This window comes from Mizuhopecten yessoensis, unplaced genomic scaffold, assembly GCF_002113885.1.
Source record: "Mizuhopecten yessoensis strain PY_sf001 unplaced genomic scaffold, ASM211388v2 scaffold1579, whole genome shotgun sequence".
In the NCBI taxonomy this organism is placed as follows: domain Eukaryota; kingdom Metazoa; phylum Mollusca; class Bivalvia; order Pectinida; family Pectinidae; genus Mizuhopecten; species Mizuhopecten yessoensis.
The window spans coordinates 728,243-745,660 of NW_018404117.1; the positions used below are offsets into that span (position 1 = coordinate 728,243).

Here is a 17,418-nt window from a genome sequence, read left to right on the forward strand (position 1 = left end):
TATGTGCATTAATGTACATGTAATTGACATTGGAGAAAGTGTATCAAAATTGTTGCCGATGGTTTAGTTTTTTTCATGATGTTATATCTTGCATAGAAGCGTTGTTCCAAGATAGCTGGACTTCTCATGAGCAATTTTTGGAAACTTTTCTTACTGAAACGTCCTTACTTGGATACAATAGCATTAAACTCAACCCGGAAACACTATTCTGACAACTGGCTAACCATAGATGCTTACGGTGACATCGCCATAAAAAGGTATGTAGACGAGAACAGATCAAGTAAGTAAAGTTAAGTCGTTACGAATATCACAAAGAGCGTGTCACCGTTCAGCTAGGAATGCGTTTGTCTCTGTTTGTAACGTTTGTATGTATGTAGCGATAGCTGTGTGTTTCCGTTAAAAAATGTACACCCGAAACACACTACTTAATGCAAAAACTGTGATAAGGTATATACCCTTGAGGAATAATGAATTTCAGGTTGCTGTTAGATCTGATACATCAGGGTCTGATATATACTTTAGATTGTTAATAGGAAAACCTCTGTTAATACTGTTGGTAAACCGGATGAAACATACTTTGCTAAGACTGTACAGTCATGTAAAGCTAGAACCAAATCTCAGTGTTTTATGTATATGACTAAATATCAATGAGTAAGGTGTACTTCATTCAGTATTTAAATCATCACTTAAGTTTTCAAGTAACTGAACCATGGGTGTGTACTGAAATGCATTCTTGTACATATGTCTGCATTACATGTATATACAGTTGTGTGACCGCACAACGCACCAAAAATAGCGTGCGCAAGGTAACAGAACAGGTAAATAACAATTTGATAGGTGACCGGAGTTTTACCTGGCCTGTACCTGACACATAGAGCTGATATGCGATACGGTACGTTTAGTATTTGTTATTTGCATTCGGTTTGCCTACAGCTCCCCTTCACCTGGGTTTTTACACCTTTGGCCCTACCCGACGAAATACGTAAGCGCCCCGGGCGGGGTAAAACTACGATCCAGGTACACAATTTTTTTGTTTACACACGAAACCGTATATATTGTTAAGGCATTCCTCAATTTACACCAACCACGATTGTTATCGCACATCGTTCGTCCATCGTGCACACAAATGTGCTCAAGCAATGATCGTCCAACTTTTTATCGTTCGCACATCGTGCACACACCGTTCACACACCGTGCACACATCGTGCGCACACCGCACATCGTGTAACGTTGTGCGATCCCACAACTGTACATACTTCTCCCGACGTCTTACACACGACTTTAACCTACACCGGAGGATTGAGATGCACATTTAAAATACCCAGGAATGTTAATCCGTTACTCTGCTCATAATAAACGCAATACGTATATTTCCCTTCGTTTTATAATACTACATGTTATAGGCCCGTTCTCGTATGATATAACTCAAGCTGTCTGCTTTTTGTATCAATATCGTGTGAGTCATGTGATCATCTGGCTAGGTTTTACACGAATAATATAAAACAGGACATATTGCCGACTTTTTATCTTGAACTAGAAGGCGAAGTTAAAAAGGGTTGCAATTGTAACAAATACCTGGAACGGATGTCCGTACCCAACATTTAACAGGTTGTGCATACAAGGGGTGCCATATACATGTAGATCATTAACACTGAGTCTAATTAAGATTGAACGGATGCCCGTACCCAACATTTAACGGGTTCCGCATACAAGGGTGCCATATAGATCATTAATACTGAGTCTAATTAAGATTGAACGGATGCCCATACCCAACATTTAACAGGTTCCGCATACAAGGGTGCATTATAGATCATTAACACTGAGTCTAATTAAGATTGAACGGATGCCCGTACCCAACATTTAACAGGTTCCGCATACAAGGGGTGCCATATAGATCATTAACACTGAGTCTAATTATGATTGAACGGAAGCCCGTACCCAACATTTAACAGGTTCCGCAAACAAGGTTGCCATATAGATCATTAATACTGAGTCTAATTAAGATTGAACAGATGCCCATACCCAACATTTAACAGGTTCCGCACACAAGGGGTGCCATATAGATCATTAACACTGAGTCTAATTAAGATTGAACGGAAGCCCGTACCCAACATTTAACAGGTTCCGCAAACAAGGGTGCCATATAGATCATTAATACTGAGTCTAATTAAGATTGAACGGATGCCCATACCCAACATTTAACAGGTTCCGCATACAAGGGTGCCATATAGATCATTAACACTGAGTCTAATTAAGATTGAACGGTTGCCCGTACCCTACATTTAACAGGTACCGCATACAAGGGTGCCATATAGATCATTAACACTTAGTCTAATTAAGATTGAACCGATGCCCGTATCCAACATTTAACAGGTTCCGCATACAAGGGTGTCATATAGATCATTAACAATGAGTCTAATTAAGATTGAACGGATGCCCGTACCCAACATTTAAAAGGATCCGCATACAAGGGGTGCCATATAGATCATTAACACTGAGTCTAATTAAGATTGAACGGTTGCCCGTACCCTACATTTAACAGGTACCGCATACAAGGGTGTCATATAGATCATTAACAATGAGTCTAATTAAGATTGAACGGATGCCCGTACCCAACATTTAACAGGTTCCGCATACAAGGGTGTCATATAGCTCATTAACACTGAGTCGAATTAAGATTGAACGGATTCCCGTACCCAACATTTAACAGGTTCCGCATACAAGGGTGTCATATATATCATTAACACTGAGTCGAATTAGGATTGAACGGATTCCCGTATCCAACATTTAACAGGTTGTGCATACAAGGGGTGCCATATAGATCATTCACACTGAGTCTAATTAAGATTGAACGGATGCCCGTACCCAACATTTAACAGGTTCCGCATAGAAGGGTGTCTAATGAAGATTGAACGGATGCCCGTACCCAACATCTAACAGGTTCCGCATACAAGGGTGCCATATAGATCATTAACACTGAGGCTAATTAAGATTGAACGGCTGTCAGTACCCAACATTTAAAAGGTTCCGCATACAAGGGTGCCATACAGATAATTAACAATGAGTTTAATTAAGATTGAACGGATGCCCGCAACCAACATTTAACAGGTTCCGCATACAAGTGTGCCATATAGATCATTCACGGCGAGTCTAATTAAGCTTGAACAGATGTCGGTACCCAACATTTAACAGGTTCCGCACACAAGGGGGGCCATATAGATAATTAACACTGAGTCTAATGAAGATTGAACGTATGCCCGTACCCAACATTTAACAGGTTGCGCATACAAGGGGTGGCATATAGATAATTAAAACTGAGTCTAATGAAGATTGAACGGATGCCCGAACCCAACATTTAACAGGTTCCGCATACAAGTGTGCCATATAGATCATTCACGGCGAGTCTAATTAAGCTTGAACAGATGTCGGTACCCAACATTTAACAGGTTCCGCAAACAAGGGGTGCCATATAGATCATTAACTCTGAGTCTAATTAAGATTGAACGGATGCCCGTACCCAACATTTAACAGGTTCCGCATACAAGGGTGACATATAGATCATTAACACTGAGGCTAATTAAGATTGAACGGATGTCAGTACCCAACATTTAAAAGGTTCCGCATACAAGGGTGCCATATAGATAATTAACAATGAGTTTAATTAAGATTGAACGGATGCCCGCAACCAACATTTAACAGGTTCCGCATACAAGTGTGCCATATAGATCATTCACGGCGAGTCTAATTAAGATTGAACAGATGTCGGTACCCAACATTTAACAGGTTCCGCACACAAGGGGTGCCATATAGATCATTAACACTGGGTCTAATGAAGATTGAACGGATGCCCATAACCAACATTTAACAGGTTGCGCATATAAGGGTGCCATAAAGAAGGGTGCCATATAGATCATTAATACTGAGTCTAATTAAGATTGAACGGATGTCCGTACACAACATTTAACAGGTTCCGCATACAAGGGGTGGCATATAGATCATTAACACTGAGCCTAATTAAGATTGAACGGATGCTCGTACCCAACATTAAACAGGTTCCGCATACAAGGGGGGGCATATAGATCATTAACACTGAGTCTAATGAGATTGAACGGATGCCCGTAACCAACATTTAACAGGTTCCGCATACAAGTGTGCCATATAGGTACCCAACATTTAACAGGTTCCGCATACAAGGGTGCCATATAGATCATTAACACTGAGGCTAATTAAGATTGAACGGATGTCAGTACCCAACATTTAAAAGGTTCCGCATACAAGGGTGCCATACAGATCATTAACACTGAGTCTAATGAAGATTGAACGGATGCCCGTAACCAACATTTAACAGGTTGCGCATATAAGGGTGCCATAAAGATCATTCACGGCGAGTCTAATTAAGATTGAACGGATGCCCGTACCCAACATTTAACAGGTTCTGCATACATGGGGTGGTATATAGATCATTAACACTGAGTCTAATTAAGATTGAACGGATGCCCGTACCCAACATTTAACAGGTTCCGCATACAAGGGTTCCATATAGATCATTAACACTGAGTCTAATGAAGATTGAACGGATGCCCGTACCCAACCAACATTTAACAGGTTCCGCATATAAGGGTGCCATATAGATCATTAACACTGTGTCTAATGAAGATTGAACGGATGCCCGTAACCAACATTTAACAGGTTGCGCATATAAGGGTGCCATAAAGATCATTCACGGCGAGTCTAATGAAGATTGAACGGATGCCCGAATCCAACATTTAACAGGTTCCGCATGCAAGGGTGCCATATAGATCATTCACACCGAGTCTAATTAAGATTGAACGGATGACCGTACCCAACATTTAACAGGTTCTGCATAGAAGGAGTGGCATATAGATGGGTGTCTAATGAAGATTGAACGGATGCCCGTATCCAACATTTCACAGGTTCCGCATACAATGGTGCCATATAGATCATTAACACTGAGGCTAATTAAGATTGAACGGATGTCTGTACAGAACATTTAACAGGTTCCGCATACAAGTGGTGCCATATAGATCATTAACACTGAGGCTAATTAAGATTGAACGGATGTCTGTACAGAACATTTAACAGGTTCCGCATACAAGGGTGCCAAATAGATCATTAACACTGAGTCTAATTAATATTGAACGGATGCCCGTACCCAACCAACATTTAACAGGTTCCGCATCCACGGGTGCCATATAGATCATTAACACTGTGTCTAATGAAGATTGAACGGATGCTCGTATCCAACATTTAACAGGTTCCGCATGCAAGGGTGCCATATAGATCATTCACGGCGAGTCTAATTAAGATTGAACGGATGCCCGTACCCAACATTTAACAGGTTCTGCATACAAGGAGTGGCATATAGATCATTAACACTGAGTCTAATTAAGATTGAACGGATGCCCATACCCAACATTTAACGGGTTCTGCATACAAGGGATGGCATATAGATCATTAACACTGAGTCTAATGAAGATTGAACGGATGCCCGTATCCAACATTTAACAGGTTCCGCATACAATGGTGCCATATAGATCATTAACACTGAGTCTAATTAAGATTGAACGGATGTCCGTACAGAACATTTAACAGGTTCCGCATACAAGGGTGCCATGAAGATCATTAACACTGAGTCTAATTAAGATTGAACGGATGCCCGTACCCAACATTTAAAAGGTTCCGCATACAAGGGTGCCATATAGATCATTAACACTGAGTTTAATTAAGATTGAAATAGGCATTCAGTCAAGACTATGAACATGGAAATCTAATTTATAACAAATACCAAGTATAGAGTCCCAAGGGGTGTAGAACCTCCGAAGCCCGACTTTTGAAATGTCCCAAAACATCTTCATGTATCATCATTATATCGAAAATATTCCTGCGTCCATTACCTTCCTAAAATCATCTTAACAAGGCATATGTTGTGTGGTATGCAAACGTGGGGATGAACTGAAATAATCTGGTTCGTCATATAAATATTTTGATTCATATCGAAAACCCTCCTGTCAGTTTGGTCATTCACTGTGGAGGTAATGACGTCTTACTATGTGTTTAAGGATTGTCAAAATACAGAATTCGTCGATGCTAAGAACCTTGCAATCCATGCTGCCTGACAGAAGACTATTCTAGTCAGCAATTTTACCGCGTTTAAAATATACTTGGTGGGGGGATATGTTGTCTTTATTGTTCTCCAACACTCGTTTGTCATCTGCTCAAGGTGAATTTGGTCCCTTGGTTTTGTGCTAGAGGTTATTTACTATGTATTTGGTGTATATATTCAGCATGGCAAATGGCCCTGTAAGTTTAACTTTGGTACTGCGTTGGGTATCGATGAAAGATTGTTTTTATCGGGGAAAATCAAATAAGTGGTATAAGCATTTATTGTACTTCTCGTGAATAAAATCCAGACTGTTTTATTTATTCTTTAGTGTTATTTTATCGTCAGGTATGTCTGTCAGACAATCTATACAAGATGGATCAATCTGCTGTTGTGTATATGTGCTCCATTTGATCAATATTTAATATAAAGGCGTCATATCGGACATTTCATATCACCAAGGTAAAGACAAACTGTCCTCACTAATAAGTATTGAATGCTAGGCAGTAGAGATTGACAGTATCATCAGTTCTGTCGTTACTAAAACACAAGATAGTCACTGATAGTCTAACAAAAGATGCATCTTATTTGTGTAGTAACATAATAACTAGAAATACTCAATTATGCTGAAAAGATTATATTTTATATACAAATCAGGAATCTAACAACATTAAAACTTCACATATATCGACAGAACAGACCATTGGTTATTCGCATTATTAATTTAGCTTTGGCGTCTGGATGAATGCATCGAGGTGTGTCGCATGAAATTGCCAGACAGATTGGACGAGATAGAAAATCCAGTCACGTAGTATTACGTTAGATTTCCCTGTCTGAGGTCCAATAAATGGTCTAATAAAGTCATTATAAGTTAATGTTGTTGATTAACCTGATACAACATAGTTTAATACTAAATGTACAATGTATATTTTTCATAAAAAAACCTATGTCAATGGTATTAGTAAAAAGGATAAAACAGACTTTGTAAAGACTGTACAGCCCTGTATAGCTAGAACCAAGCCAGTGCTTGATGTACATTGTACATGGCTACATCTTTTCTACGAGAGTAATGTGTACTACATCCATTTTCAACGCATTACTGAAGTTGCCAAGTTACTAAACCATGAAGGTGAGTGTAAACGTTATGTATTCTCTATACCTGTAGCCACCAATGTAAAAGGTCCCAGTCAATATAAAAGGTCCCAGTCCATATAAAAGGTACCAGTCCATATAAAAGGTCCCTTTATTAGGAATATGAGGTACGAAAGGTCCCAGTCCGTGTAAAAGGTCCCTGTCCATGTAAAAGGTCCAAGTCCATGTAAAAGGTCCCAGTTTATCTTAGTTTCCTTTGTTAGGAGTTTAAGGTAACAAAAGGTCCCTTTGTTAGGTAATAAAAGGTCCCAGTCAATGTGTGTAGGTCCATGACTATCTTAGGTCCCTTGGTTAGGGGTATAATTTATTAAAATGTACCGGTCCCTGTATATAAGGTCTCCTGTGTGTAGGTCCCTTTTGTTAGGTAATAAAAGGTCCCCCATGTGAAGGTTCCTATGTATAGGTCCGTTTTTTAGGGGTTCGGTCTAAATCCCAGTCCCTATGTAATGGTCCTTTTTTTTAGGGATATCTAGATATATATATATATTGACTGAGGAGAATGTTCGACACATTCAATGTCTCAGATCAAGAAAGAACGAAATAGACTTTTTTGTTTGTTTGTTAAACCTCTTTTAGTTTTACAATCGAACCCATCCTTTCAAATAAAGAAGGCATCCTGCCGAAGGAAAAAACATTACATTAAGATTATTTGGTAAGCCATACACTGAACACTCGAACCGTATATATACATGTATCTCCCATGTTGCAGGGTCGAGCAGATGGTAGCTCGAGGGAGTAGGAATATTTTTTTCATTTAGATGGAAGTATTTGATAAGACGTACCTGAATCAATCACACCGTAGTAGCTCGGTGGTTCGATCCGACTCCCATTAATATTATTAAGATGAAAGCATGTAATAAAATGTACATCACACCTTAGTAACCTGATCACACTCCCGTCAATATTTGTCATTCATGAGATGAAAAAAATTGATAAGTGAAGATATTCCGTATCCTTACTGATATACTTTATAGGGCACACAGGTTTAAAGTAACACACATAGCCACAATTCATCCACTTTCTACACGACGATGGACGGTAGAAGTACCCAACCATCATCTTTCTCTGTCGTAAATTAGGACTGCACCATGAGGCAGCCCTATACATGTATGCAGAGCTCAAACTCTGTGTGGCAACACACAGAGAAGTGATAAACGCTCCCTATAATGAAAGGGAACATCACTTTCTAGTGGAGACGGTAGCGAGAAGGCAAATGCTTTCTCCTACGATGGTTTCGGAGACACGTAGTTGGGTAGAGTAGACGTGTCTCAGAGACAACTTTTCTCATGGGGAAGCGGTTGAACTCCTGTTAATACGCACGGTTAACAGGAGTGACAAATTACGGACGGACGGTAGACTCTAATCCAGCCTGGCATTATACGTCAGATAGTCAAAAACCTCTAAAATCACAACCGTCAATCACCCAAGTTTCGTCTATGACTTGACTGGTAGCTGTGATAAATGGAGATGGAAGTCAAAAGACATGTTCACACATTTCTCTTGTTTACATTAAAGTTATTAAATTCATACTCTCCTAGAAATTGTTATAATGAGAGAACGAAGTTGATTTGTTGTTCATGTAACGCTATCCAACACTTTCACCGGGAGGCGTCATTAAATGATCTTAGCTGATGTTCAATCAGCTAAGATGTTAAGCAATAAAAAAACAACAACATGAGAACAAGAATATTTTTTTACAAATATCATCACCTTTAGTTTCACCCATATCAGCAATACCTGTAAATAAAATGCTGTTTCAGCACGACATTTCAACAGACACATCTAAGATATCTAATAAAGAAAATCATGTGATATAAACAATAATTTCTTCAGTGTATAACGTTTTTCATCATCTGATTTAAACATATTTTATTGTCGAAACAGACAAATGGATGAGAGACAAGTTCTGACAACTTACAAGCTCTTCTCCACGAATACAGCATATGAATTACATTTAAATCACGTGGCGTACTATGTACACAGAGATAAATTTACAAGATAATAATAAGGTAGATGTATTTTTTGTCTAAATCTACTTTATCACAAAAAGTAGAGGGGGATTGGAAGAGAAAGTAGATGAAAGACGGGAAAGGAAGTCGAGAGGGAGCAGATTTGATGCCGATTGTAAAAGGTTGGTTCAGGTAGTATCAAAACGCTTTGTTGTATTCAAAAAAGTCTGTACCGATTTAACTATATTGATGTTTGTTTCATAGGAGTAAGTGTCACTATTTCCCCATTAAAATCTACATTTAAATCGCGCAATGTATCAAATAAGACACGTCTTTGAATAACACAATTTGAACATGTAAAGAAGTAGTGATTCGCATCTTCCACACCGTCACCGCACAAACAATTTGGGGACCGACAAATTACTACTCTAAATAAATCTGACCGTAAACTACTACAACGATGCATTATACGGCCATGTACAATGTAGGACAGAAAGATAGCGATTTCCAGTATGCAGATAATCAGGCACAGATGGAGGTACACGATAAATTTTACTCTTAAAAGTCTGAAGAGAAACACCGGATTTTATGTCGTTATCTAAATTATTCCATAAATGTATAGACGACGGAACAAAATTTTTATTTGTAATTTCAGGACGACAACGGGATGCCTGATAATTGTCTGGGTTTCTTAACTCCCTGTTTAAATCGCGCCTGCTTGGTGGGATAAGGTGTTCTAATTAAGCTAGGGCACGTTTATAGTGAATATTATAAAAAATACACAGTTTCTGCTCTTCTCTTCTCTTTTTAAGTGGTTTCCATCCAGTTTCTAAATATAATGCCTCGCGTGAAGCAATGGTCGTAAGACCGGAGATGACCCTAGCTGCTTCCAATTGTACTTTTTCCAAAGAGTCGGACAAATGTTCAGAGCAGCCGTCCCCAACACTAGAAGCATATTCTAGCACAGGTCGAATAAATAATATATATAGAGTATTAAGAGTAGATTTACTTACTTTGTATTTCAGTTTTTTTAAAGCTGTAACTTTTTAAGAAGAAGATTTTATTAATTGGTTTACGTGGTCAGCCCATTTGTAGTTACCACTAAGAGTGACCCCTAAATGACGATGCGAGTCAGTGAACTCGATAGATTCATCGTTGCATACCAAGTTTGGTTTATCAGGGACATTTCTAGAAGAGAAAAGGATCGCTTTAGTCTTTGCAGGATTAAATTTTATAAGCCATTGGTCAGACCAGTTCTGAAGACATAGTAAATCATGATTCAATGCTTGTTCAATTTCATAAAGATTGGAGGAAGTTTTCTGAAGAGATGAATCGTCCTCGAAAAGTCTGACAAAAGTTTCCATGTGATCAGCGAGGTCATTTATATAAAAGAGAAATAACAGGGGCCCAAGTACAGAACCCTGGGGAACTCCTGCTGTAACTGATTTTAATGATGAGACGCCATTACCACATATAACAGATTGTTGTCTGTTGCTTAAATAATTCGACACCCAAGATGGCAGTTCACCCCCTATGCCATACTGACGAAGTTTAAAAAGTAGACCTCTATGCCAGACTTTGTCAAATGCCTTTGACAAGTCACAGAATACAGTACAAGAATAATCTTTTCTATCAGCAGCAGTGACAATGTTATGGTACAGTTCTATTAAATGGTAAACGGTGGAATGAGCGGGAAGGAACCCAGATTGGTATTTATAAAAACATATCATTCTCTCTTGCAAAGTTAAAATATACTTAAAAACACACCTTTCCATAATTTTTGACAGACAGCTAAGTAAAGACATAGGTCGATAGTTGGAAGGAAGTTGTGCATTTCCTTTTTTTGAATAACGGCAAGACATAATCCTTTTTCCATTCGGAAGGGAAAACAGCTTCTCTGATAGATCGATTGAACAACATAGTGAGAGGCTGTGAAATTGATCTGGCTGTAGCCTTCAGCATACGGTGGCAGATCTTAGCAGGGCCAACTGCCTTTCTAATATCTAGAATTGATAAAATATCAAACACTTCATTTGCATGTATAGCAATATTAGTGAGAGAGTTTTGACATTTTCTATGAAAACCAGGTAGAGTGACATTGGATTCACCAGTACATGAAATTGAAGCGAAATTATTGTTTAGAACTTCAGCTTTTTCTTGGTCACTGTATGCCACTTTTGATCAGTCATTAACTGAATAATCCTAAGGAGGAATAGATCTGGCAGGAGAAGAGAAAAAAGTTTTTAAAATTTTCCAGCATTCACGAGGATTTTCATTTTTCGATTTATTGATTCGAGATTACTGAAAAAGTCAGCCTTAGCTTTCTTTTTCATATTATTAACTTTATTTCGTATGCTCTTATATTTTGACCAATCATCCGGGCGCTTTGAACTTAATGCTTTGTACTTCATTTGGTCACGTATACGACAGTGTTTCCGTAAGACAGTATCAAACCAAGGTTTATCTGAGGGGCGAACAATTATTTTAGAATTTGGGATACATGTACTAGCTAGTTCTAGGTATTTTGCTGTAAAGTTTTCTACTGCACAGTCAATAGAAGGTGCATTACAAATCAGGTATTGCCAGTTTACTGCCATTATCAAATCATTAAAATTAAAATTGTCTGCTCTATTGTAGTTCCAAATAAGTCTTTCATCAGATGTCTTGCAACAATAAGAAAAAGATAAATGAGCTTTGTGATCGCTTATTGTATTATCCACATCAAAAATTCCGCTATCCAAACACTTTATGTTGGTAGTAATACATATAGGATCAAGAAGTGTAGCTGTATCGGCAGTTACACGAGTAACCTCTGTAATAGTGTTAAATAGGTTATAGTTAGATGTTAAGACCTCTAATTTGCTATTGCAACGTTTCAAATCGACATTAAAATCACTAAGAATAACTACAACAGAACAATAATCGCATAAGTTTCATAACCCCTAGTTATGCTAACCAAAGTTGTATTACCCATATTTGTGTTAACCATTGTTTTATTACCAACACACGTGTTACCCAACGTGTTGTTACCTATACACGTGTTACCAAGACTTGTGTTTCCGACACATGTATTACCAATAGTTTTAATATCTGTAGTTGTATAACCCATGCATGTGCTATCCATAGCTGTGTTACCGATAAATGTGTTACTATACCCATTGTTGTATCATCCATACATGTAATACCGGTCCATTTATATCATAATCATTAATGTCTTATTAGTTTTTGTTAATACAGTTGTAAGACTGCACAACTCATTTAAAATACAGCGGAATATCGTATGATTTAATAATCGTTCGCCCCGTTTTGCGCTAATGTCCGCTCAATTGTGCGATCTATTGCAATTGGTTGATTATTATTACAGAATGAAAAACAGTTTTACAGAGACGATAAAACTCTCAGGAATGGAGCCCGATTCCTAGGTAACTAATCAACTAAATCATTTACTATGTGTTGTTACCAAACGTTTTAGCTAATGACTTTAATATTTGAAGTTCAAAACCAGTGACAACTGTATAGATTCATAAATATATACCTTGCAAAGGCTAAAAAATGACCTTTTTGGTAGGTTTAGTGGCATATTGGAGTTTCACATCGCCAAGAAGTTGACAACGGGAAGTTTACAAGCAGAACCGGTGACCCAAAACAGAAACGCCCCTAGACATTTTGCACCTGTACAAATCGGCACACAGACATGGAAATATACCAAAAGTATACATTTTTCAAAAGTTAAATACCCGAACATTTCATTTATCTAAAAATGTGTCATCAGTTCCTTATTAAACTCCTTCAGTGGCCCAGTAATTAGCCGGAACATATTTTAGATAGGAACTACAAACGTTATAGCTGATTAAGTTGTGTGAGTCCTAAACAGTAGCAAAACAGAGAATTAACATATACATGAGTCTATGGGTGGCGGTTCGGGCCAAAAACGATATACAGTAACGCGTTAAAAGTGCATTTAACGCTTTAAAGTCACTTCTAACGCGTTAAAATTCATTGCTAACGCGGTACAATGGTAAATGCACTGGCCAATCAGAAAAATCGTTTCATAGATGATGCTTTTGATATTTAAAATAAATAAAAATGTTATAACTATTTATATTGAAAAAACCCAGGCAATAACCCATTTCCACATCATGTTTTTCTTCTCAGTAATGCGGAAATGGGTTGTTGTCTGTATTTTTTTTCAATATTAATAAACAAATCTTCATTTGATTTAATAAAATATGACAGTTTTGATATTTGAATAAAATTTCCAGAGCCTTGAAAGTGGTGTCGGAACGCAATTTATAATTTTTATAATTCATTTTCAGGTTATGTCCTATTTTTTGGGAACTTTAAAAAGTCATTTTTGCTTTCCCGTTTCTTCATTAAACAATTCCTGTATGAACATAAAATTATCACATAAAAGGAACATAAAAATTGTTTGGAGTCCTTAAAGGAATGAGAATGATAATGTATAAGAAAGAGGTAGGAACAGCAGATAAGTGTGTATCATTGCGATAATGAATGATGTTGCATGCAAGTATTAAAGTTGCCAGGTTCACGCGGATGTTGAACAACATGTATTGTATATTATATAAGTGTGAAATCTGGTGATTATCATTATAAATTAGGTGGTTTAGTAAGGTATCCACTGGTTCAATACGTGTATGAAATCCACGATTTGTCCTTCACAGATCTCAATAAATATTCATATGTAATATTTATGAAGTGCAGCGTTTCCAGAGTGATTTTCTGTTTAGTTGTAAGGTATATTTTTTTTTGTATTTAAAAATGGTCATTTGTATATATATATATGTTTCTAGTCATTGTCATAAATTGTTAAGATTCTATTCAACGTTGACATGATTGATAGTTTGTTGTTCTTTTTATTGTAATTAATAAGTTGGGCTTGAAGTCTATTCAATACATAATTAGTGTTTTACGGACTAGTACAGACATGGGGAATGAGACAGAAATGGCAGGAAAAGAGAAAGAACCTACATTGGTGGAAAATGATGGGATCCTGAGTATTTCTCCTGATAAAGGTAGAGTATATTGCACAGGTAATGCATGTCTTCATAAAAACGGCTGCATTGACAAGAAAGAGTGTTTCAAATGTTCTTCATAAGGTCCTGAAAACTGATGTTTTACTTTTCAGGCGGGCCCATTATGCAATGTAGTCGCCTTGGATTTTATCAGGCATTACCAATTCCCTCAGGTGGCCGTTTAGGCCCATACACCTCTTGTGTCTACACACGATCGGATTGACGGTACATAATTACCGGTTGAATTATAGTTGCTTCGGAATAATTGACTACTCGTGCGTTTTCATGTTCATATCAATGCTAATATTATGCATGTGAAAGTTGCAGCACACACACTGCACATGTACATCCAAAATGCTGTGCCAAATGACATTCGTCCCTGTCGGCCGATTCGATTACTAGTGTTTGTATGCGACGTTTTCGTGTTTTCAAGTTTCCTGCTGTTGGGATAGCATAGAAAGTGGCCAGGGAAGAACATAGTAGAGATGAGAATTGATTCGGGGAGGAATTAAAGAGCATTTTATACCTCGTATAGAACTAATTATAATTATTAAACATGACTTTATATTTCAAAATTATTTCCAAGTATGAAATAATCAATGTTTAATGTGTGCCTGGATCATCCGAGCTGTTTTTCCACATCAGAAGACATGTCTTTCAAAATTAGAAATCAGAAATAATCTGCATCCTCCACGGCGATTAAATTCCCAACAGCCCGCCTTGTCTCTTTCTAGACAAATAATTCTGTGGAAAATATGAAGATTATATTGGTGCTGATTTTATCCATTAATAACGGTTATTTGGACATTTGATCTTATTCCGTGGTGTAATGTCCGTCATCTTTTCCGTAAACTTTTGTTTTAAATGTAATTTTCAACAGTCAATAAACTTATTTTAACCAAACATTGTAGTGAAGTAGCCATGGGTTCATAGGTGTTTGTATTTACCTAACGAAGGCATTTAAGGAAATCGGAAAATAAATAAAAAGAATTATGACTTTTTGAAGTTCCCCCAAAATAGGGCATTTCCTGAAAATCAATTATAAAAATTCTAAATTGCGTTCCGACACCACTTTTAAGGCTCTGGAAATTTTTATTTATATATCAAAACTGTCATATTTTATTCCAATTGAATGAAGATTTGTCTATTAATATTGAAAAAAAAACCCAAACAATAACCTATTTCCACATTACTTAGAAGAAACATATCATGTGGAAATGGGGTATTGTCTGGGTTTTTTAATATAATTTGTCATAACATTTTTATTTGTTTAGGTATCAAAAGCATCATCTATGAAACGATTGCTCTGATTGACCAGTGCATTTACCATTGTAACGCGTTAGAAGTGACGTTTAACGCGCTAAATGCACTTCTAACGCGTTAAAAGTCAGTTCCAACGCGTTAAAAGTCACTTCTAACGCGTTACTTTTTTAACGCGTTACTGTATATCGTTTTTGGCCCGAACTGCCACCCATATGAGTCACGGAAAGTTTTACCCGCATGTTGATCCTGTATGACAACCGAACCTTGTTTGTTTGTTTATTTCATGCATATGGATTATTGCGTCTCTCTGTTTGGAAACTAGCATGTTAACACCGCGATAGACATGTGGTTAATGTGCCTGACCGTCTTGATCCCTCCGCCACTGGGTCGCGGGTTGGAGGCCTACGTGGAGCAGGCCACAAGTCGTTGGTTTTTCTCCGGAAACTCTGGCTTTATTTCACCACCAAACCTTGCACGTCCTTAATGACTACACAAGTAGCTACAAGCACAAACAAACACTTCGGCGAGTGAATTGCCACTGGTTACGAGACACCGTGTCCAAGTACAATGCAGCGATGTTTATCTTTATACATGTACACCGTATGTGTACGAGACACCGTGTCCAAGTACAATGCAGCGATGTTTATCTTTATACATGTACACCGTATGCGTACGAGACCGTGTCTGATGTATGGTGTACAGGTGTTTATTTCTTACTTCTTTGTTTATAATTTCATCAATAATGTCATGTACCTTTATATTTATATCTGAATCGGTATTGTTTGACCTTCTTGTTTATAATTTCATCAGTATTGTCAAGTACCTTTAGGTTCATATCTGAATCGGTTTTGTCTTAATATCTTAATAATTATTTCTGACCATTTTGTTTATATTGTAACAAGAAAACTTACCTTTGTCTGTTTATACACCGGCGAACTAGCCTCCGTAAGATACCCACCTATACGATGTGTCTCAAACAGAACTTTACCTTATCGAACATATCTATTCGTGAGCGTTCACATTATTGTATGAAACCTGTGGAGAACTTACATATTTAATCTTCATAAGTAAATTAACATGTCAATTGACGTTCGTGGTCACCAACGGAGTTCCGTGTGATCCAATCGTAGTCGTTTAAACATACAGTTATGAAAGCAATATCTCATACACAAACATTTTTATCTGCAACAAAATTGTTCAGTATTCGTCAACCAGTTCACAGTATCCGATAACAAGTTAAAACTAAAACATGAGCTGCATATCAACAGCAGAAGGGAACAGATGTTATTGTTGTATAGTCACGCACATAGATTTCTACGCCTCTTGTTAAACATAGCTTGCCACTTCGCCTTTTGATCAATATAACATGCCTGATATCCGCCATTGAATCATTGTTTTTCTTGTTTCCATTAAGACGAAGTGTAACAGTTTTATTTATAGATGGAGGAACCTTGAAACATTTATAAGAACTTTTTAACTGTAACTAGGGAACGAAACTTTCAGCGTTTAAGATGACGAACCTGTTATTGTTTATATGACAACAATAGTTTTTGCATTTATATGGACAAACATTTTTGTGTTTTGATGGGGACAAACATATTAGTGTTTAGACGATGACAAACATTTTAGTGTTTAGATGGGGGCAAATCTTTTAGTGTTTAGACGGGGACAAACATTTAAGTGTTTAGATGGGAAAACATCTTCAAGTGTTAAGTTGGGGACAAATCTTAAACTGTTTAGTTGGGGACTAATACTTTAGTGTTTATATTGGCGCTTAAAATTAGTTTAGGGGGTAATATGGCCGCTTCCTGTTGATTTACGCCGTCGCTTCGTATGTTCAAAGTCGAATCACTTAACAAGGACTCACTTATATCTGTTCAATGAATATTTTGGAGCAATT

At 37.4% G+C, this 17,418-nt stretch overlaps 1 protein-coding gene across 1 annotated transcript in view; it reads right to left on the reverse strand.

Moving 5' to 3' along the window:
* The window catches only part of LOC110465364, a 38,553-nt gene extending 22,011 nt beyond the window's left edge, over positions 1-16,542 (reverse strand). Inside the window, exon 1 of the mRNA XM_021521139.1 lies at positions 16,430-16,542. The gene's annotated coding sequence lies outside the window, so the exon portion shown is untranslated. The remainder of the gene's footprint in view (positions 1-16,429) is intronic.
* Between the last annotated feature and the right edge of the window lie 876 nt (positions 16,543-17,418).